This window comes from Mangifera indica, chromosome 15 (assembly GCF_011075055.1).
Source record: "Mangifera indica cultivar Alphonso chromosome 15, CATAS_Mindica_2.1, whole genome shotgun sequence".
NCBI lineage: Eukaryota > Viridiplantae > Streptophyta > Magnoliopsida > Sapindales > Anacardiaceae > Mangifera > Mangifera indica.
Window position 1 is genome coordinate 5,104,207 of NC_058151.1, and position 23,364 is coordinate 5,127,570.

The window sequence follows — 23,364 nt, forward strand, 5'->3', positions numbered from 1 at the left end:
ACTAACTGTTATCTTGATTTTCTATTGTAATGGTAACTTTTGGGCTATTAGGATTGTCATCACCTAACTCTGCAAGTTTAGACTATCATTAGAAATTTTAGTAGTTTGTTTCTTTTAGTAGTTTTGAGTAATTTTGTTCCTCTCATTGGCTACTAACTCTTGCTTTAATTTTGGTAACATTTTTGGAGTTTCTTTGTTTGTTCTAATGGCAATAACTGTTTGTTTACTTTTTTATATTCATCTCTTAACTTTAAATAATTGGTGGATTCCTACCCTATCTACTATCAGGTATAATTTTCTCAACTTAAAAAGAAAAGAAAAATAAAGAGTCAAGTCAGTCCACCTAATTCTCAAAGCCACTAAAAACCAACAATAGCCAAATTCAATTGTCAAAAGGTCGATACGGTCAAGTTCAAGAAGAGACTTCAATAATGTTAAGAACTAAACAGAATTAAGTTTAAGGGGGAATGTCAACATATATAGGTGAGAATGATTGTTTTGAGACTTGTCCGGCCTCAATATAATTTAATGTAAAAGCAAGACTAAAATATAATTGTATTAGGGACTACATTGTGATTATGCCAGCTCCAGTATATAAGCATGGCAAATATCTGTAACAGTAGGTTTTTCATTTCAATAAAAATATTGCTCTATCATTAGGTTTTCTATATTCTTTCGTCTCTCTTTCTCTTGCTTTTCTGTTCAACTAGGGCTTTATTTTCTTTAATATTTCTTCCTTTTTTTTTACTTGTTAATCAAACATATCTTGACAACAACTTATTTTAAACACTTTAAACTGACTATACAATTAAGGGTGAGCAAAAGAACTTAATCGAACCAAAACCGTCAGGTACCCAGTCTTTGTTTCCAATTCCTATCTAAAACTAACCTATTTTAGGTAGGATCGAATTCCAATTATAGTGGAACCAATTGGTCCTGATTTTGGTTCCATCTTCCAAGGAACCGAACTAGAACTGAAATCGAAACCGGTTAACACCATGGTCAACCAAAATTTTATTGTTTTCTAAAAGTCCAAGACTCACTCGTTTGGGTTCAGCCAAGCTTTTTAGGTGGTTTTATCTCCCAACAAAACTTTTATTACTTTCCTACCACTTTCACCCAATACTTCCATTAGTCTGATTAAATTCCTCCCTTCTCTGATTGGACCCAATGAGTGAGTTTAGTGAGATGCTTTTCCACTAATGGCTAAAAGTCATTGGCTATGCAGTGTAAAATTAGTTAGATAGATGCTAAATAGCAATGCATTATTTGTGCAATTGGTGGAAAAGTAAGTCTTTTTTGTCATTAAGTCCATTAAATTTTTTATTATGTTTGAACCTCACTGATATTGGTGTTGAAAAAGTAAGGCAGATTCGACCACACATTTGACTCACCCATTTGAGATTAATTAGAATGTAGAGTCTCAATGACTCACCTATTTAACTTACTATAGCAAAAACAAATGTCTAATTTGATATTGAAAACATGTTTAATAACTTCCATGTCATGCATGTAGCCATAAAATAAAACCTAGAACTAAAACTCCTAGAGATGAGTCAAACTCACCTAAATTTAGGAGGTTTTTTTCATTTATAGAAAAATAAGAAAAACAACACACATAAGTGGATGGTCACCCCAACTCATTGTTAAGTATTAGGTACCCAAAACTAGAACCGAAATCGATAAGGTAAGTTATGAATAAGAACATGTTCGTACAAATTCTAGTTCTTAAACCTTAGGAACTAATCAGTTTTGGTTTCAATTCTAGCTCTAATTTTTTCAAGAAGACACCCAGACCCCCACTCACCCCTATATACAACCAAACAATTTTATTATAGATTTGGTCAAGGGCTTGATATTTAGATTTAGTAAAGGTGAGTTTCATAAACTTTTGTTTCTTAGAGTTTAATTGAATAATGTTTCCACCAAGAAAGATGCAATGCCGAATTGTGAACCTCATGAACCCAAGTTTCTAACCCAATCAGTATCTATGTATAATTCAAGTTTCAAGGCTAATACTATTTCAAATAAAATTCCATGTTGTCAAGTTCCTTTGATATACTTGAGGGCTTATTTGCAGGCTTGCCACTTTAGCCTTGTTAGAGCTTTCAAGTATTGACTTAACTTGATAGCTATAAAAGACAAATTAGGTTGTAAACCCTATCCTAAAGATCCTATCCCTCAAGGTAAAATGTTACTAACTTTATGTCATTCTTGTAAAATTATCTCAATATGCAATTAAGCAACACTCAAATCAACATGCATAACTTATTATATCTGAAATTCATTAATGTCTCTATTAATTAAAATAAAAACCATGTCTCATAATCATACCAAGCATTAAAAATTTGACATAATCAAATATAATCAAATGTAATTTTTCATATGTTTATTAATACAAAAATCAAGTCTCAGGATATCAATCATGGCAAACTACCGCTTGTCACTTCATCACTGACTAGCCACCTCATCATTGTCACCTCTAACTCTATTGTAACACCCACAAGTATGTCTTAGGTTAATTTTGTCATTTGTCTCTTAATTGTATTTATTGAATTATAACTTGTTATTCTGGATATACATGGTCATGTGAGGGAGTTCACATACCCATGTATGTGTTGGCAAGGGCAAACTGGTTATTTTTTGTAAGGATGGAAAAATGGCTAAGTCTAGGTGAAACACACGCTTTTGTACAAAGAGGTACATGCCCAAATGTATGTACTGAATTCAATTTTGGATAAGAAATAGTTTCATGAAAATTTTGGAAACTGCCATTAATGAGCAACGATAGGCATACTTGTATGTATGGTGGCATACGGTCATGTGAGGCATTTTTTTCTAGAAAAATTTAAAAAAGGCATAGGTGTTTGGCTAATGCTTATTCATCATATTTTCCAGAAACTAGAAAGAGTTGAGCAAGTTTGGAGACTTTGAAGCCAAAGAATGTAAGGAGCTACTAGAAAATTCAGAAAAGCCACAATAAGACTCGTTTAGTTGCTGGAAATGAGGTCCGTAGTGTGACCTTTCAATTCATTGCTCGGTTTAATTGGTTTTAGAATATGATAACCTGTGAATTGATATGTTTAAAGTATTGGTGAGTGAACCTAAATGTATGATCTATTGAGTTGATGATTTTAATTTGAAATGTTAGAGAGAATTGTGAATAAAGTATATCCTTTGACTCAGTTGTCATTACATTCAAAGTTAGTGCGGGGTTTTTTTATAATCGATGAACTATCATTCTGGTTGATGGATTAAAATACACTATGTCTGGAGTATTATGTATATTATAGCGGAAACTTGATTAAATTAATGGTGATTGGTTAAATAATGATGCAATTACACTTTAATATCGATTTCATGGATATGAGCATAGTCTGATAATTTTGTAGGACATTTGATGAGTATGGTAGTTTAGAAACATGCTAGAATTGGTTGTAATTGATTTAGAAGGACTTTGAGGATTTGGAGTCGAGTTTGGTAGTTTGAAAACACAATTTCAGGTTGGAATACCCCTCTCCAGATACGTACTCCTACTCGAAATATGTATCCAAAGAAACGTGTTAACTTAGAATTTTTTACACAAGATATATTGCGACATGTATATTAATTAATAAATTTTTATAATCCCAAAAGTGCATTTATTAACTTATAACAGAAAGTACAAGAGTCCAAAAAACCAAATCATAATAATCAATGTGCATAAAGAAATGTAAACAAATCCAAAAGGCATAAATATTGACCAACATATAATGACTAAAATGCCCCTATCATTATATGTTGTCTCAAGCTGGCCTGCTAGCGCCCTCACTGTCCCCCTGTTATTCCATAATCCACCTATAAAACCACAAAGGAACATATGATTGAAACACACTCAGTAAGTAAGTGGCCTTAAAGCCCCAACAAACATATACACATATCATGATTAATCATAATAGCAAATTGTGTCCTTTATTAACTTTCCTTGTGGTATTTTGGATTTTGTTTTTCCAACATCTTGAATACCTATCCTAATTGTTTCTACGCCTAGTGTCTGATCTTTTATGATGATGTCACCTTGGATAACTAATGTCAAACAATGCATATCAACGTCCTAGATGTCTAGTAAGAGCATGAGATATCTTATATGTCAATCATAAGGTGTACCCAATACACTTGTCAATTGGACTTTGGGCTATGGATACTATATCATAAAAAAAGTAAGACTTTGGGTCCTTCCCAATATCGTACGAGCATCCTAGATGCTAAAGCGCCTAACATCGGTGCATAATTATCAAAAGGTACCAAGGTCACATAGACTAAACCTGATGCTTTCACGACCATTACACACAACTCGATGGCTCAAAATAAGATGATACATCGCTTTCAAGTTTCAACTTGAAACTATTTTAGTCAGGTTCTATATTGTTATCCACACAATCAGACATACCCAAATTACCCTTCTTGTCATTTTCCATATAGTTTGACATACTTATTTATTTTCATCTAATGTTTCCTTCATTATGGCCTTATTGTTCATTTCCTCATAATTATCCCATATAAAGGTAAAACAATCATTTCTATAGTCGTCTACAAGTACGAAAGCTTGATACTAACTTCACTAACTCATTACTCTTTTACTTCTAATTTTTTCCCAAATGTATACAGGGATGTATTGTTTAACCTACACACATAGGCATGCAACTTCGAGATAGGATACATGATTATGTGTCTCATATCACATGGGCATGTACCTGATCCCAAATTAACACACTTGTGTACTACTCTAACATTGTAACTGTTCATTCCCAAATAAACATAATTGTGTTTACAGACATACACAAGCATGTAGCACAAATTTTCTAAAACTTCATTAAGTAATTTCTCTACTTTTTCCTATCGCTTAACCAAAGTTCTAAACATTCAATTTCTTCCCAAAAACTATCATATCAAGTCTAAACAATAGTCTACACATTTTATATTGCAAACCTTACACCAAGTCCATAAATCTTTCAACTAACATTCATTCTTCTATTGGTACAGTAGTCATCCATCCCCTTAAACATATATATATATATATATATATATATATATATATATATATATATATATATATATATATATATATATATATATATATATATATATATATATATATATATATATATGTAGGGGGGAGCGAGGGAAAGGGGGGTGGGGAAAGAAAGGAGGTGGTTTCAGGGTGTCGATAACAGACAGCGTAATAGAATTTAAAATTTTAAAATCAAACAATCCTCGAAACCCCAACTAAAATACCCATTTTAAACATATATTCATAAACATGCAAAAACACTTATATGGTGTTTTAGGTTTATATTTGTATTGATGGCTCTTTTAACCTTCACGTGGCTAGAGAAAGTATGCTAGCCAACCCTTACAAGGCAAACATTTTGATGTCCACATGGAGCACAAATATAAATAGAAGAAATCTAGACAAAGAGATTACTAGGGCTCTTGATTGGAATTACTATTCATAACAGAATGAGAAAGAGTAGAACAATGGCTAGGGTTTATGTTTTCTATCTACTTATATTTGTTTTGCAAAAGATCATGTCTTATATAAATATGCAAGTATTTGAGCACAATTGGAATACTAAACATGTAGGATACCCTCAAAATGAATGCATGGCTAGCATGTAAAATACCCAACTGGCATATCCCAATGCCATTTGCATGCCTAGCACACATATGTGTGTCGGTCGGCATGGCCAAAGCTTGCATGGTTGGTACACAAATGTGTGATGGCCAACATGGCCACACACTTGTATGGTTGGCACTATCACACCAAAAGTATAGTTGGCACCATCATACCAAGCGCATGGTTGGCACTTGATCAAGGCATGGTCAAACTAAGTCCTCTTAACTTATTGGGCAAACTCGGTCCATTTATGATATCTTTCTTTACCTTGAATAATCGAATTGTCAACAAACAATCTACTCCTCTAAGTTTGATTCAACTTTTTTATACTATGACCTATAAGCTCTCTATCGAGTTGGTAGTGTCCAGATTTATGGTAAATCTAGACACAGACTAAGATTAGCCTCTAGCAAAACATCATGATCATCTAGATAATAGAGTGTCAGTAATTATCTCTTAAGTTTTTATAATATCATTGTTACATGCAATTCAATCTTTTCGTCAACCCATATCTCTCAAAGCTGAGACATAAAAATGTATATATCTCAATGATTATTTGGTATGAACTGATACACATTAGTAACTAACATGGATTAAGCTATAACGTCATCCCACTATGGCCTATAGATTCCAACAGTCATAGATGTCATTTAGTATTATTATGTGAGATATCTTTTTCTATGCTTAAGAATGAAGAATCCTTTATCGATCAACCATAGCTTTTATATATCTCACGATATGGTCGATTACTATCTTTATAGCTACCTTAATTATAGTAACACGTTAGATAACATCAGACCATATGGATCCTTACACAAGACGACTAGCAATCTCAAGTCAAAGAATCCATATGGATATCCTCAAATCGAATCAGTCTGATAGACACGTCTATAATGTATACCCATGTGTTATACCAAGTTGTCTATAATAGCTTCGATATATGAGAACTATCGTCACTTTTAGTGGGGTCGATCAATACTATAATAATCTCATCATCATTCTATGTGTCATTATTCATTGCAATGTTGTGATTACAAACGTTTTTAGAATTGCCACTTAATGTATACACAGAGTTGTCACGATCAGTCATCTGATCTTCTTGTCACAGTTTCACCATTCTAAGGGCATATTATTTATACTATCATATAAATAAATAACATATAAATTGAATATCAATAAATCATTTTATTAACTATTAATATAAAATTATATTCACAAATGTCAAATTCGATTGGTTCTAAGGCACCTACCCTAACAAATGTAATCCATAACACACTACAAATCAACATATATTAAGCAAGCATACAAATAATCCACTGCAAAATTTCAAGTTTTACAGATCATAGACTATATAACAAAAACTCCATTCACTATAGTATCTTAATTTATCAATCCTTATAATTTTGTTTCATAACACTAATTCACATACTTATGAACACCACTCTTCATTCAAAATAACTCATCAGAATTATCATTAAGTTCAAATAACAAATTAATCTATATAAATCATCGCAAACTTAACCAAAGGAACACTGTTCTTACATTTCCTCTGACGATTGCTTGTCTTCACGTGACTTAGATTACTCTGCAAAAGCTTTCTCTTGGATCCAAGGCTCCCCAAGGCTCAAAAATCCCTCTTAACTCTCTAGTTTCTATATATATGGTAACAAAAGTAAGCCAAAGCATATTTGGATTCTTTTTATTTTGGTTGTAACACACGATACATGGTTGTGTGTCTTACCATACATAGGCGTGTATATTGTTACCCATTAATAGAAATTTTTGAAATTACTGCAAAACAAATTCTGATCTAATATTCAAACATGTTAACCATACACAGACATGTATATCATCCATACTTAACCAATTTTCATGTGTCACTAAAGAAAAGACTATTTTGCCCTTGTCAACACATACACAAACATGCGACTTTCTTACACAATCGTGCAACCCTAAAATCACATGCATATAATTAATCAAGTATAATCAATCTTAGATAAGAGTCAAAAGACAAAAATAACCTTAGGCATACCTACAGTTATTACACAAGCAAAGTTGAAATTCTATAAAACAAGTAATACATGTCTATGTTAGAGTTCAAACATGCCCATGTATATTTAGGCTAAAACAGTTCTCATATGTATAAAGTGAACAAGTGTTTAGGATTAGGAAAACATACACATTTGTGTAATATGAGACACATGGTCATGTATGCTAGCTTAAGGTAACACACCCATATGGAATTGAGAATTTTGAAGACATGCATGTATGGGATAACTATGTCTATCCATAATCTTACAAATAACAATTTTACCCCTAAAGGTTTTGATGAAGGAAATACTGAGATGTAATATGAATCAAACAATGTTTCAAAGGTATTTGACTATGTGTATTATGGCACGAAAAATCTATATGGGTGTCTAACTATATGTATGGTAGCATAAAGGATATTTTGGGTGTCCTACTACTTGAACAACTGTAGAACCTAAAATGGAGTGATTTCAAGTTGAAAGCATAAAACAATATATATTCTTATTTTAGCCATTGAACTATGTGTAATGTAATTATGAAAGTATTAAGGCTAGTCTATATGACTTTGATACTCATGCTATTATTATACGTCTTAGCATTCAAGATACTCATGTATGCATTGATGTTGGGCACCTTAGCATCTGGGATAATTGTGCATGCACTAACGTTAGGCATAAGGCACTTTAGCATCTAAGATGCCTGTGTAACATTGAAAAAGATTCAAGGTCTTGCTCCTCTTGTGACAGGGTATCTTTAACCCAAAACTCGATCGATAAGTGTAATGGGTGTACTTTATGTTTGACATCTAGAATATCTCATACTTCCACCAAGTGTTTAAGATGTCGACATACATCGTTTGACATCAGTTACCTAAGATGACACCACTATTAGAGATTAGGCACTTGATGCCAAAATATTCATATGGGCATTTGGGATGAAGAGGAAGCATCCAAAAATACAACAATAAGATTGAGAATAAAACGCTTAAGATTATGGTTACTATTTGATGTTATTTGCAAGGTAACAAAAGGTCACCTATTTACTGAGTATTTATCAGTCATTGTATTCCTTTTGTGGTTTTGTAGGTAAGTATATAGAGCAACAAGGTAGTAAGAGAGCTAGCAAGTTAGCTTAGGATATTACATAAGTGAGGGCATCATGGTCATTTGTGTCGTGGGTCAGTATCTTCTTGCATTTGTTTCTGAGATTGTTTTTTATGCACTATTATTTATGTATTGTGGTTGTCAAACACCTTAGTGCTCAAATTTAATAAATGAAGTTAGGATTGAATTATTTATGATATTGATGTGGTTTGAATTAATGAGTACATCTTTGTGTGTATGGGATTTTGTTTGTGACCATGCATTTAATATTTGTTGTAAGTGTTCAAGAAAATTTTAAGTTAACACATCTTTTCAAGTGCATATTCTAGGTAGGGGTATGTATCTAGAGAGAGATATTACATTTATCACCTGCAAAATTAAAAAGAAATGGTGAGTAAAAACACTTAATAAATAGAAATAATCTATCTTACAATCTGTCAATCAAATATATCTCTTTTCCTTCACTAACTCAAGATTATCTCTATTCTCATCTAAGGTTATTAGATCTTAATCAAAACAAAAAAAGTCAACGTATCCACTCTAATGAACAATCTCTAAGACTTTCTAGTCTTGGTTGTCCTATCTCTTTGCTAACTGAAAGACTTATGGTTCTAGCTTATCAATTTATAAACCCCAATTGTTAGACTCTTTATGTCTTAGTAAATCCTAGCCAATTAACAGATATGCAATCTTGGCAATTATCTCTTAATATAGGGACACCAATCGATGTATTATACTATATCTATGGGTTGCCTAGCTCATGAGTACTATATTAATCAACCTATAATTTCATCATCTATGTCTCATAGGTATCATCTTATCTCATATCTTTATCAAGATACTCAAATTTCTATGAATACCTTATCACTCGAAATTCTCTCAAACTTCACTCTCATCTAATTTGTCTCTACCTAAGTTTTCTTAATCATATCATAGTATCCACTTGGATATCTTATCCCTTGAACATATCTCATGTAATACCCACAGGTACATCTCAAAGGCATTATAGTTATTTTATATGTTATTGTTTATGTATGATTAAGTTGTCATGAATTAAATATTGAATATGGAAATTAAGTAAGGGACAATCATGTAAATGATGGTCACACTTGTATTTCGAATGTCATATTGACCAAAATGTTTAAGTGTCATGTTGGATAATTTAAAATGATTCACGACCATGTGTGAAAGGATATATGTCTGTGCATGGTGTTATAGAAAAATTAATGCAAAAAAATGTGTTACCTATAGTTTGGGGATATTTATCCCATTATCAATTTATGCTTACTTTGTGTAAAAAAGACTAAAGAAAAGCTTGTGACATGCATTTAACTTTAGGCAGATTGAAGTGATCATTTTTCTAGCAAGAGCATCAACGATGAAAAAAGGAAAGAGGAAAGAGAGTTGTTCGACACCAAGTCTTCAAGCTTAGGAAAATAGGTAAGTAGGAACTCTTTATGCTTTCTGTGATGATTTTGTAATGGTGGACTACGACTTTCGCCTATGCCAAATTCATGTTATTAAGTATATATATGAAAGAGTTTGATAACTTGTGAAGATTTGGGGAAGTTTTGGTATTGATTTCTTTAGGATTGAATACCATGATTGACTAAGTGTATTGATGTTTTGAATTAAGTGATTAAATGATTTTGTTATTTATAATAGGTAGTAAATTGTTGAGTTATATATTGGAAGTGATGATTTTATGATTTAACTTTTTTTTTTTTTTTTGCATCATGGAGTCCTTAAGAGATTGTGATTCAATATTTAGTGAATTCCATGTTTCTAGCTGTTGATTTGATGTTGAAGCACCCTATTAGGATTTTGTGATGCTAGTTCATAAGTTTAACATGTAAGAATATATTTTAGTTGAATGATGAATTCATAAAAATCATTTGAGATATGAATTAGGTATGTTTCACAATGGCTAAACATTACACACGACCATCCTCACTATAGGGACAAACATGTGAAGCTTGGAAAGCTTTTAGTTTAAGAAATGCATAGTTTGTGGTATAAGATATACGTCTATATTTGTGAATCATAGTTTTTAAGTTGAGATTTTTCAATGATTTGATAACTATTAGATGTCATTGACTGATGACCGATCAACTAAGGCTTGAAGTCCACCCATGTATAATGAAATGATGATCTTGTATGGGGTGAAAATACAAAAATACCCTTGAGATGTAAACTAATCGAAGTGAAGCTAAGTTTTGAGAAGTTTAAGTTTAAATGAGGGCACACGCCCGTGTCTATTTAAGTAAAGACACAAGGAGAAGTCCCAATAAGAGTGGACCATTTTTTGCAAGAAAAAAAGGGTGCCCGTGTTCCAAAAGTAACACGTCTATCCCCACAGCACAAAAGCAACACGCCTTTGAAAAAATAGTCGTGTCTCATGCACAAGGAAAAGAAAAGCCCGTGTATAAAAGGAAAGTAAAGAAAGAAAGGGAAACTAGGCTAAAAGCTTATAGGTTATCTCAAAAGACATTATAGTTGTTCCAGGTACGTAGTAGTACTTATTGTGCCCAAGAGATAAGATAATGTTAAGGCACGAGTTATGTTTAAGGTGAACCAAGGTGATCTGAGACTCGAGATACATGCATGCTAGACGTTATAGGGTTATTACAATAGGGTATTGTAAATATATACTCCTTACACTGTCTATAGTAGGGCACATCAATATTAGGGTACTAACTCAAAGTAAAGCATAATACAGTTATAGTTTAACAATTCAATACTGGTGTAGGCGAGTGGACTACACAACGAGTGTTCATATGGCTAAGGTGTCAAATCCTTATATTCAATCGAATTTGATCGACCTAGTATACAACTATAGGATATAGCTTTCAGATGATAGTGTTTTCACTAAGAAATAACATGGTCACACTAGTTAAGGATTTAGGAAGTGATTCTTTAGTGACTAAGTAGAACACAATTGACTCGAGAGTTCTGACATATGTAACCTAAAGGTTCCCGAGTACAGTTATATGATATGAGACCCAATTTTCCTTATCATGGGAGTTAAAGCTAAACTATGAAAGATAGGGTTATATGGGTTGAGCAAAAGGCAATTTAGAGAATATGTAAAAGTTAGTATTAGTAAAGTCTTCTACTTGTTGAATGACTTATCACTCACTCCTCTGCATTCATGTATACAAGTACAGATAATCATGGTAGTTGTGGCATGAGCAGTGGTTAGTGGGCATAAAGCAACCGTGAACATTTTTGTCACATATGTTTATTGATCAGATTATGTATTAAAGTGTTATATTGATGTATTCGGTTACACACTATGAGATGTTATGAATGATATTATGTTAATATTTTAGGACATCTTTCGTTACACTTCCAATTATTACTTTTATGATAAGGGTATTTCAATAATTTGATTTTATGTTGTTGAATGTTGATTTTTAATAAGTGATTGCATACTCGAAGAGTTTATGTAGTGACATCTTCCTCTAAAAGGCAATATCTCTTGAGGGGGTGTTACGTCTCAACACCTCAACAAGCTTTAATTCTTATTCAAAAATCATATGCATATCTTTTATGTATAACTTGTACATAACCAAGTGATGACCATACTTTTTCTTCTATGTATAGGCATATGTTCAGCCATACATTAGTGTATATGGTCTTCTATAGGCATACAATCACTCCCAACGTTGTCCCAAGCATACATCTTCAAATTTCATTAAAGTACAAGTGTGACACTTAATTGTGTATAGGTGTACCTCTTTGTTATTCAACATGTACAGTCATGCCCCAATCTCATAGGCATACTTACATATAAAAGGGACATACAAGTGTGCATGTATCAGGTACATGGGTGTACATCTCCCAAGCACTATTCATAATCTTCAACCAAGAACTCTATTGTTTAATCCAACTTTCCAACCAAGCACAATTGTACCTACTTGACATATAGGCCTAGATGACAACAAAAAGTTCCTTTAAGCCCTAAACAACCAAGCATGCTTTGTCACACATCCATCCACTTGCAAAATCGAATTTCATGGAAGGCACGTATGGCATGCACTTCAACATACACAAGCATACATCTATAGATAATACGACCAATATTTAAGCATCAAAATATCTGACATATTATCATACATCATACAAGATGATCAATAACATACAAATGTGTTATTTTCATCCTATGTTCTTAAACTTTTTAAGCAACCAAGAATAAACATTCGATTCTCAATTCCTCTATCTATTCAAGAAAGTATCCACAGATCATAAAGACAACAAGAGTTAGAAAATCGCATTGTCATAGGTAGAAGATCGTTTATACTTACTTAGATTCTAGTCACAAAGTTTGTTGTCGTTTATTCCTTTCCTCCACCTCTCTTATCCCCTATTGCTGGAAGTGTTCTTTCTTGGTTGTTAGAGGCCTTGCCACCCACAACCGTTATATCTCTCTCTAATTGCAAGAAGGCAAAGCAAAATTAGGGTTTAACTCGAGGAGGGAGGTTTATATATACTTGGCTAACTCCTTCTTTGATTAGGTTTCTTCCTAACTCAGTAGTCCAAATAATAAGTGATGTACATGCATACACTTATGCGAACAACGTACAAACATGCATCCAATAGGCATAACATGTGTTAGACCAAAATGAATATTTCAATTTTGATTTTGGTCTGATTCAATTTAAATTCAATTCTAAGGCTAGAAAAAGGATAAGAATAAACTTGGAGCATACCTAAGGGTGTTATATAAGTTTGGTAAAGTTTAAGTATTTTAAAGCCCCTATTATACTCTTATATAAGGTGGGGTTGTCAAACACTTCACTATCTATAAGATATAATTTAATTGGTTTGTTCTATCATTGGAGTTGTTTGTGGCTTAAATTCTAATGTTACTATAATCTTTGAGATATAATTTAATTGGTTTGTTCTATCATTGGAGTTGTTTGTGGCTTAAATTCTAAGGTTACTATTTTAACTAGGAAATTTATAGCACACTTAGCCTAGTTTAAATGAATACTAATAATGGTTCTATAAGCTTCAAACCCAAGAAAATAATATATTTCTTTTAGATTCTTCAAATTTAATGTTGAATGCAAATACGAAAGTAATGATTGTATAAAATTTGAATAAGGGCCAGTTAGCAAGATATTATCTACATATATGAGGATGTATACTAGACAATCTTCTTGATGCAAAATAAACTAGTTGGAATCAACCATTAAACTGACAAATCCTTTTACTAGCAATGCCCTTTTTGGTTTTTCAAACTAGACTTTAGGAGCCTATTTAAGGCCATAAAAAGCCTTGGCTAGTTTACACAGATGTGAGGGTTTTCAGTATCTTCAAAACCTATAGGATGGGTCATATGGACATCTTCTTATAGCTTACGATATAGAGAAAACATTATTAATGCCAATTTGGTGTACCTTCCATTCAAAATTAATAGCCAATGTCAAGATTATTCATACGGTAGCTAGTTTTATATAGGACTAAAAGTCTCTAGATAGTGTATCTGAGGTTTTTGTTGAAAACCTTTTTGTAACTAACCTGACATTTAGCTTTTGAAGAAACCCATCAACATTATACATTGTTCTAAAAAACCATTTATGATCAATAATATCCATTTAAGTTTGTCTAGGTACTAGAGACCATGTATTATTTCTTTGAAGGGTAGTGTATTCATTTAACAAGGCTTTATGCCAACGATCAAAGCCTCTTTTACACTCTAGGGTTCCTGAGAGTTAAACGGTATTGATTCAACTGTTAAGGCTTTAGGAAAAGGTAGTTTTTAAGTTTTGGACCTTGTATCATGGGATGCTTTAACATACTGACAACATTTTTGGAGAATACTCGAGAATCACAAGGAAGCACAACTTCTAGATTCATGGCCAAGAAACTATCAGATAAGTTCGTTGAACTGGGCAATAAAGCAAGAGATTTTGATATGGCAAAACGTATAACATTTTTAGGTTCGGTGCTTGATGTGGGTGCTACTAAAAGAGGCAGTAAAATTGTTTTATGCGAGATAACTGTTTTTAACAGGCAATATGAGGCTAGGAAATGTAATTTTTTATTTGGGTGTTGTTTGGTGGTGTGACTAAAGGTTAAGTGAGTTGGTTGCAATTTGGTTGTGTAGTGCTTCAATTTCTCCTCAATGCATTGGAACAAGCTGAGGAAAGCTACTATATTGGTTATTGTTTGAGAATGCTGGATTTTTATCAAGTAAACAGTGATTAGAGGGTAAATAAAAGCTAAGAACATGATTAAGTTCATATTGTTGCATGGTTTTTTTTTAGAAACAACTTGTTTAAAGCAAGCATTTATTTTAAAGGGGAAATTATTTTCATCAAAAGTGACACTGGTAGCAACATAAACTTTCCTTGATTTACTTAGCAACATAACTTTTATGCTTAGGCACATCCATAGCTTGAAATTGGTAATCAAGAATTTTATTTAAAAAAAGAAAAAAACTTTGGAAAGGAGATTAATTCGATTAAATTGGAGTAGGTAGCCTGTTTGTTTGAAAGCAAACTACCAATGGGCAAAGGCAAACCATTTTTAGAGAGTAAAACTAGACTTGTTTCTGCTATATGACTATGTTTTCTTTTAGCTTTTCTATTTTGTTGAAATAGAAACTTTATACCATGATCACTTTAATTTTGTTGGATGTTTCTGAAAAACTAGAGAAAGAAGAATGTGATTCCATGAAAAGATATTTTTGGAAGGTATTAAGAAACATCGAACAAAGTAAAAATGCAACTTCGAATTTTTACTCATTGAATAATGAGAAAATGTAGCAAAAATGCTTTTATTCAATTGACTACAGTCCAGCTTGGCAATCCCGGCGAAGTACAATCTAATCCATTCAATGTTACAAAAACAATCAGAAAATCATGCAATACCCTCCGTTGGATTTTGTCACTATTGAGTAGAAGAAATCAAGAACAAAATCTTACTATTTTTTACCATCGATAAAATTATATATATATACTTTTAAATATAAAATTAAGTATATACATAATATATTAATATCTGATTAAATAGTTTTAAATTAAAAATAAAATAATATTCAATCATATTATAACATATTATTTATATATTTAGTTATATACTAAAAAATATAAACATATAGTATTGTTCTTTGATAATAGGGTTTAAATAAGGTCTTTGTATACAATTTTTTAAAAGAGTGAACAGAATTGTAGTAGTAGTAAACATATAGAAAGAGAAAAAGGGAAGCGACAATCAAGGGTGATGATGCATGTCTAGTAAAGAGAGCTGAATAGAGATTGTTGAGTCAAATTTGCTTCAACTTTATTGTTGTGACTATAAGGATGACAATCACCAAAGGTGCTTAACCCCACACCAACAGTCTTCCCACATGCCTTTGCTTCTACTTTCAGAGAGGGTCATGTCCCCTCCCACCCTTTTTTATACTTATTCAATATATAAAAAAAGTTAACCATAAAGCCCAACCTTCCTTCATTAACTTTATTTATTATATTATTATTATTATTATTATTTCATCGTATTAGTCTCTTACTTATCATTATGGTGCTTTAAAAAATGTCTTTTAAAAAAAGTTTGGTTTTGGAAGAATTTTAATATATAATAAATATTTTTATAACACTCTTGTATTTCATTGTTCATTTTAATGAAACATGGCCTTTCCCACAACTTTACTACTTAAAATTTTAATTCTTCATTTTTTATTTGTGGATAATTAATCTTTGTATTCCAATTTTTCATAAAATAAATCAAAGTAAATATACCAATTAAAACAAATTGTTCTAATATGACTAAATTTAAAATATTTTAGTGCACTTGGAGATCAACCAAATTATATGGGTGATTAATTATTTTTCTTCCCAAGATAAAACTAGTTTAAGAAGTCATTTCTCGATAAAATCTTTAGATTAAATCCCTTATTTTCTCTCCTTAGTGTATGTTATAATATGGGGGAAAAGATGCAAGAAAATTATATGTATTCGCTTTGAGTATATAAATAAATACATATCTTATATGTGTCATCACATAATGACGAACATAAATGTTTATATAATATAAAAACATAAAACCTGCAATATGCAACTGATTGTTGAAGTCATTAGCTAGCTTCTTTCATTTTGTTGGTGAGTTAATTTCTGCATTTTATGTCGATAGCCATCATCAAAGTTTCAACATATAAGTAGACAATTCTTTTTTTCCTTTTATCATGGAAATGTGTTCACGAGTGTTATTATTACAAATCGCCATACCAAACTCATCGAGTAGATATATATATATATTTTACGAATCTAGCAACCTTACCAATTGATGGCATTATCATTTCCTGTATAGAAATAGAACCCGTCTCTGAAATTTTTCATATTATCGGCAACCTTAGGAAGAGTATAATAAATGGTGTCAATTCATATAAATTATTAATAGTACACAGTTTAAAGGGGTTAGGCTTTTTTTTATTTATTTATTTATTATCATAGTGCATAGTTGTAGTGATTAGCTTTACAAAGAGGCAATGTTCCTGAGCCTCTTTATGCGCAGTCAATGTTTGAAATGCTACTAATGATGCTATATGTATCATCACTCCTATTCATTTTTATTGATCTAATACTTGTGTTTTAGGTGGCATCTTAACCTAATCAACTAAATCAATTAATTAATACAACTTCATGTCCTCTTATATATTATTTAATTAAAAATGATACAATGATTATAAAGCTAATCATCGGATCCGAAGTTTTACCTATTTGGTATAATTGGTTCGACTCAAAAAACTAATTTGACTTAAATAAAATTTCTTTGAAAGAAAGAAAAAAAAAAGTCTGAAAATGATGCCTCCATGAAATGGCATGCAGTGTGGTCCAACTCATTATCAAAATCCTTCAATTTCTGCATGATTTCAGCAAAAACCTACTAAGATTCTCATTAAGTTTTGATTACTTCATTTCCAATTAGATTAGAAGTGAGTATAAAGTTAACTATAATCATTAGTTTCATATTTGAATGTTGAAATCCTACCTTTGTTTAATATTAATATACAATGTACTTATGTTATTTATTTGAATATTGTGTGCATTCTGTCAGGCATGAGTGAAAGGTGGCAAAGCTTTCATAATGCTGTCTTTGCTCTTTTCTAATAAAGTCTTTGTAGAAGCAAGATTTTTCATGAGTAAATGTTTATATATTATTTAGTATATAGTTTTTTAAGCTATGCATTTATTTGTATATCTTTTTTATATAATATGCTGTTGGTCAGGCTTTTGTGACACAGACATTTAATGGACCTACATGTCTGGGAGATGCCATGCCACAACCTTTGCCTATGACTTGAGGGTCCCAAACACCATATCAAATACACAAATAATTCAATATTGCTTCCTTTTGATTGTCTTTTTATTTAGAGAAAAGACCTGAAGCTGTGGAGGCTGGAGACACTACTTCTTCAATAATTCACTAAGTAACAAATTATGTCACATTTGATGGAAATACTTTTTTTAAATTAAGTCACATTTGATGAAATACTTTTTTTAAATATGAGATTATCTAAGGGTATTAAATCAATATTTTTTTTAAATATTAATGTGAAATTAAGAATCCTAATACATTAATAATGTTATTGACTCGATATCATAATAAAAGGTAAGAAATATATAATTATGAGAACTAATGGAATGTCAAATGGAACTCTTCAAATGAAAATAGAGAAAAAGCAAGAAAAGCGACTAAATCTTTAAAATATTTTTTCTTATTTTTATTTATTTTAAGACGTGTTTGGTTAATTAATATTTGATTATCAAAAATAAAATATTACCATAAAATAAATCACCTTAAATATTATTGAGTATAACTTATTAATATATTTAATTAAATGTAATAAAATAATATTAAGATATTATTTTATTTAAATATATTTAAGTATAATTATTTTAAAATATTTTTTATATTATTTATTATATTATTATTAGTGATAAAAAATTGTAATTATATACTGAATTAGTATAAATAATAAATAGATTACTACACTAAAAGCCAAAAACAAAGGGCCAGGGCAAGATAAAACTCCTATTTAATGATAAATAAATGTTTAATTGTTTATTACAGTGGAAGGAATAACGTAAACACAGGAAACAATTAAAAGACAAGGGTGTGGTTTCCAAGGAGGGCCTTGAAAATTAGAAAAAAAAAAAAAAAAAACATTGAAAGTTTCGATTTATAGTGAGACAAACAGGACTCTGGTAAAAAGATTTTAAACTCCCAAGAGAAACAAAGATGCCACACACTTGTGTAAATACTCAGGACCTTTCTTTTCAGAAGTAAAGTCACTTTTGTGTTGTCCTTCAAATGATACACTTTTACTATTTACTATATTTTTCCTCCTAGTATTTTAGTTTGGCTCCCAAATCAGTAAATTCATTTTCCCACCCAGGATTTAGCTGACAAATTTTTTCCACCCTTTAATGGTATAAATCATCCTTATCATCCAAAATCAATCTGTGTTAAAAAACAAATGAAAACAAGGTAAAACAGTGTTTTATTCATTCAAAAAATTTTCAAAAATAATTCTTTGACAAATCTAATCTTAATGTTCAGACATAACATTTTAGCAAATTGATAAACTTAGAATTCAATCTCTAAAAAAGTTTTGGAATTGTCGACTATAATATCAAAAGTTAAACGTTATCGATAAAATTAAAATATATATGCTAAGTTGACTACAGATGTGACAAATAATCTTTTTTGGAAAACTAATTGATTAAAGAAAAAAAATTGTAATTCTATATCACATTGTGAGTAGAACTTATTGACATCTAAAAAAAAAAAATACTCGTTAACTTTTAAGAAAGATCAAACAAAAAAAATTGTAATTTCAAAAAAGAAAAACATTACAATTTCATCTTAAATTTAGTGTTTAAAAATCAACGATAGTGAAAATAAAAATCTAAAGTGAGAAGATAAACAAGAAAGTCAAACAAGACAGTTCTAGTCTTTGAAGATATCTTATACTATTGGCGAACATGAAGAAACTAAAGTTATCTTCATCGTCATTGATTCTCGACATCCCTACTTGTCATCTTAGTTTCATCTAGTCATCACATTTCATCGCTTTGTCTTCTTTCATCAATTTGCTCATAATTGTTATTGTTTATGCTCGTCTATTCACATAAAATAACAGTATCTTATGATACACGATACGTATCATATAATATTTATTTATTTTTAATTATTATATTTTATTAATATTTATTTTTTAAAACGCGTATTATACGATATAATATACAATTTGACTATTATAGTTTAAACCTTTTAAAATCATTCATTTAAATATATATATATATATATATATATATAATATATATATATTTGATAAAATTAGTTGAATTAGAGTTTTTTAACATAATATATATGTGTAAAATAAATATAATATATATGTAAAGGAAAAGATAAAATACATATAAAAGTTGTATGCTTAGTCACTTATTAGAAATTCTGTTAAACACAGTCTTATATATACGAGTGGTTTAAAAAAATACGGTTTATAATCCGGTTTGGTTTGAAAATCATCCAAACTATAATCTAAAATAAAAAAATAGTTAGTGAAATTTCAATTCAAATTAAATTATTTTACAAACTAAACTAAATCATAATTTTTAAGCGATTCAATTCTATTTTATGATTTAAACTAAATTATACATATCTTAGCCCATAGTATACAGAAGGTAATATCAAGGTATTCCTTTGTTTTCACGTGATATAATGGCAAGTTTATCTAAAAGATTGATGACATTGACCAATAAATAGTAATATGTCCGAAATTTGAAAGATAGAACCAGGGTATATCTAATCAGCTTGTTTTTCTGTCGACTAAGACCAATTTATGTCGGGTAGAGAAGGCAGCCTGAAAAATGAGACCCACAAAGTTCTGCAATTAATAACCTGATTTGAAATTGAATAGGCCAAATTAAATTTCCCACCCAAGGTTTCGTGAAACATCAATTCACATCTTTTTAAGTTTGAAGTGTCTAATTATTTTTCACCAATCACCTTTTTTTTTTTTTTTTTATAAATTCCGTTTGATTTTAATATAAATATATAAATTACTGTTTAATCTTTTTTAATATGATAAAAAAATTTCATCACCATTTAATACAAAATTTAATTTATTAAATTACAAAAATGCTCCTATTAAAAATTATTTTATTAACCAAATTATCCTCCAATAATATATTTAATTTTCCAATTTATCATTCAATAATTTTTCTTGTTCTAAAATTTTTTTCTTTATTTTTTTATACTTTTTTTCCTCTCATCATCTCCAATTGTGACACTACTACCAATTATTTTTCTCCTCTAATCAACTTCACTAATAACACCATTATCGATTATTCTTCTCTAGTCATATTTACCACCAACACTATCGCCCGTTTTTCTTTTTTTGTCATCTTCATCATTGATTAACCATCTTCTTCTATCATTTTCACCATTACTTTTACATTTTTCAATTTCATTGTAAATTTTTTTAAATGACTCTAGATTTATATTGAGCAATAATATGCATACTCATTTTGAGTGTACAAATATGTACACACTCATACATATCATCATATAATTGAGTATTATTTTATCTCAAATTCAAAATTATCAAATCATATGATGACATATGTAAGTGTATTTATATTTATATACTCAAAACGGGCATACAATTTTATTGATGGTAAAAATAATTAGGAGAAATAAGAGGAAGATAGATTAATATATATTGAGAAGAAAAATTAGATTGATATTTATATTTATTGGAAAGAAATAAGTAAAAGAAGAAGAGGAAAGAGAATAATGGGAAAATGAGTAAGAAATAAAGAAGATGAAGAAAGAGATTGACATTTATTGAAAAGAAATAAATGAGAGGAAAAAGGGAAGAGATAATGATGGGAGTATGAAAAAATTGAGAAGGATAAATATGTAAATTTAGTTAATAGAGGAAAATTATATATTTTTAATATACTTTTAATTGTTGTTTTTTTGGATTATGCTAAATTGACATTTTTACTTTTTATTACAATAAATTCAATAATGAAAGCAAACGGCAGAAGAAAGACTAAACTTTTTAAATTTCAAAAAGTGAGAATTAATTCACCAAACATTGGGTAGAAAATGTTGATTTGGCTAATTGAAGATGATATGGTATGACATGTCAGCAATTAAGTATATGTATAGGCTACTAAATAATATGCTTGTTACCAAACATTTATAATATATTCTACTTTGTGGCCACTTCATGGCAGTGTCTTCGTCCTAGAGGCGGGAGTAAACACTAGCAGATAGAAAGTCAATCGGAGAATGGTCATCAGAGAAGGAAGGGAAAAAAATGAAATCTTAAGAGGGAAAATAATTACTTTTTAAACTTTACGTAAAGAAGAAATTAATAAATTTTTAAACTAAAAAGAAAATTATGATAAATTTTTATTTTTTCTAATATTTTAATTAAATGATATTTTTATCGTTAATCCTAACAGTAAATTTTAACAGAAGAGTGAGTGTTTTGGTCTTTGTTATTCAATAAATGATCCATTTTGTATTTGAAGTATTTGTTTTCTTTCTAAACTAAATATTATATTAATATTATGTGTTAGTTTGCACACAAAATATTTACATAATATAAAATATATAATTTAAAGGACACATTTTATTAGACATGTATTCAAAATTACTCATCAATTTAAATATGTCAAATATCAAATTAAAAAAAAAAAAAGACTTGTATTAAAGTATTGTTGATCTTTATTACATGTTGGTGAAATTATTTGAAATTGACTTATTTTCAAGTATTTTTATAATTCCAACTAACCCATATATAAATAATAAATACTCAACCATTGGAAATATCTTGAAAACTTCTACCCAAATCGCATGATAGCTTCAACATAGAGGTGCAACCTAGGGATGGCAATGGGGAGGGGCGGGAGGGGATATCAATCCCCGTCCCCGTCCCCGTAAGGGATATCAATCCCCGTCCCCGCCCCGTCCCCGTTACGGGGAGAAAAAATAATCCCCGTCCCCTCCCCGCGAAGGAAAATCTCCTCCCCATCCCCGCAGGGAAAAATCCCCTCCCAATACCCGTAAATATAAATTTTAATTCCTTTATGTATTTCAATAAATAAAATAAATCATATTCTCCCAAAATATCACTTGCTACAAGAGCTACAAAATATTCATTATTATTTTAGTTCAAATACAAAGTTTTCATAAAATCTAACAATATGCAATAATCAATATCTTCATTAGTAGCTCTTCATGTATGTGATTTAGGGTAATTTTATAATAACATTAAATTTAACACTTTTCATTCACTTCAATTGATTTTATCAAGTTTATAATTTTTTTTTTTTTTTGTGTAAAACCTGGTGGATTGACTAAGTAAGTTTTGAAGTTGAAATAAAATTAATTTGGTGTATTTGTATTTTATGATAATGAGATTCTGGAGTCTTTTTAATATATTAGATTAATAGTTCAGAAATTAGTAAAAGTTGATAATTGATAATTTAAAAATTAGTAAATTAAAGTTATAATTTTAATAAATCATAATGTAAAAATTTC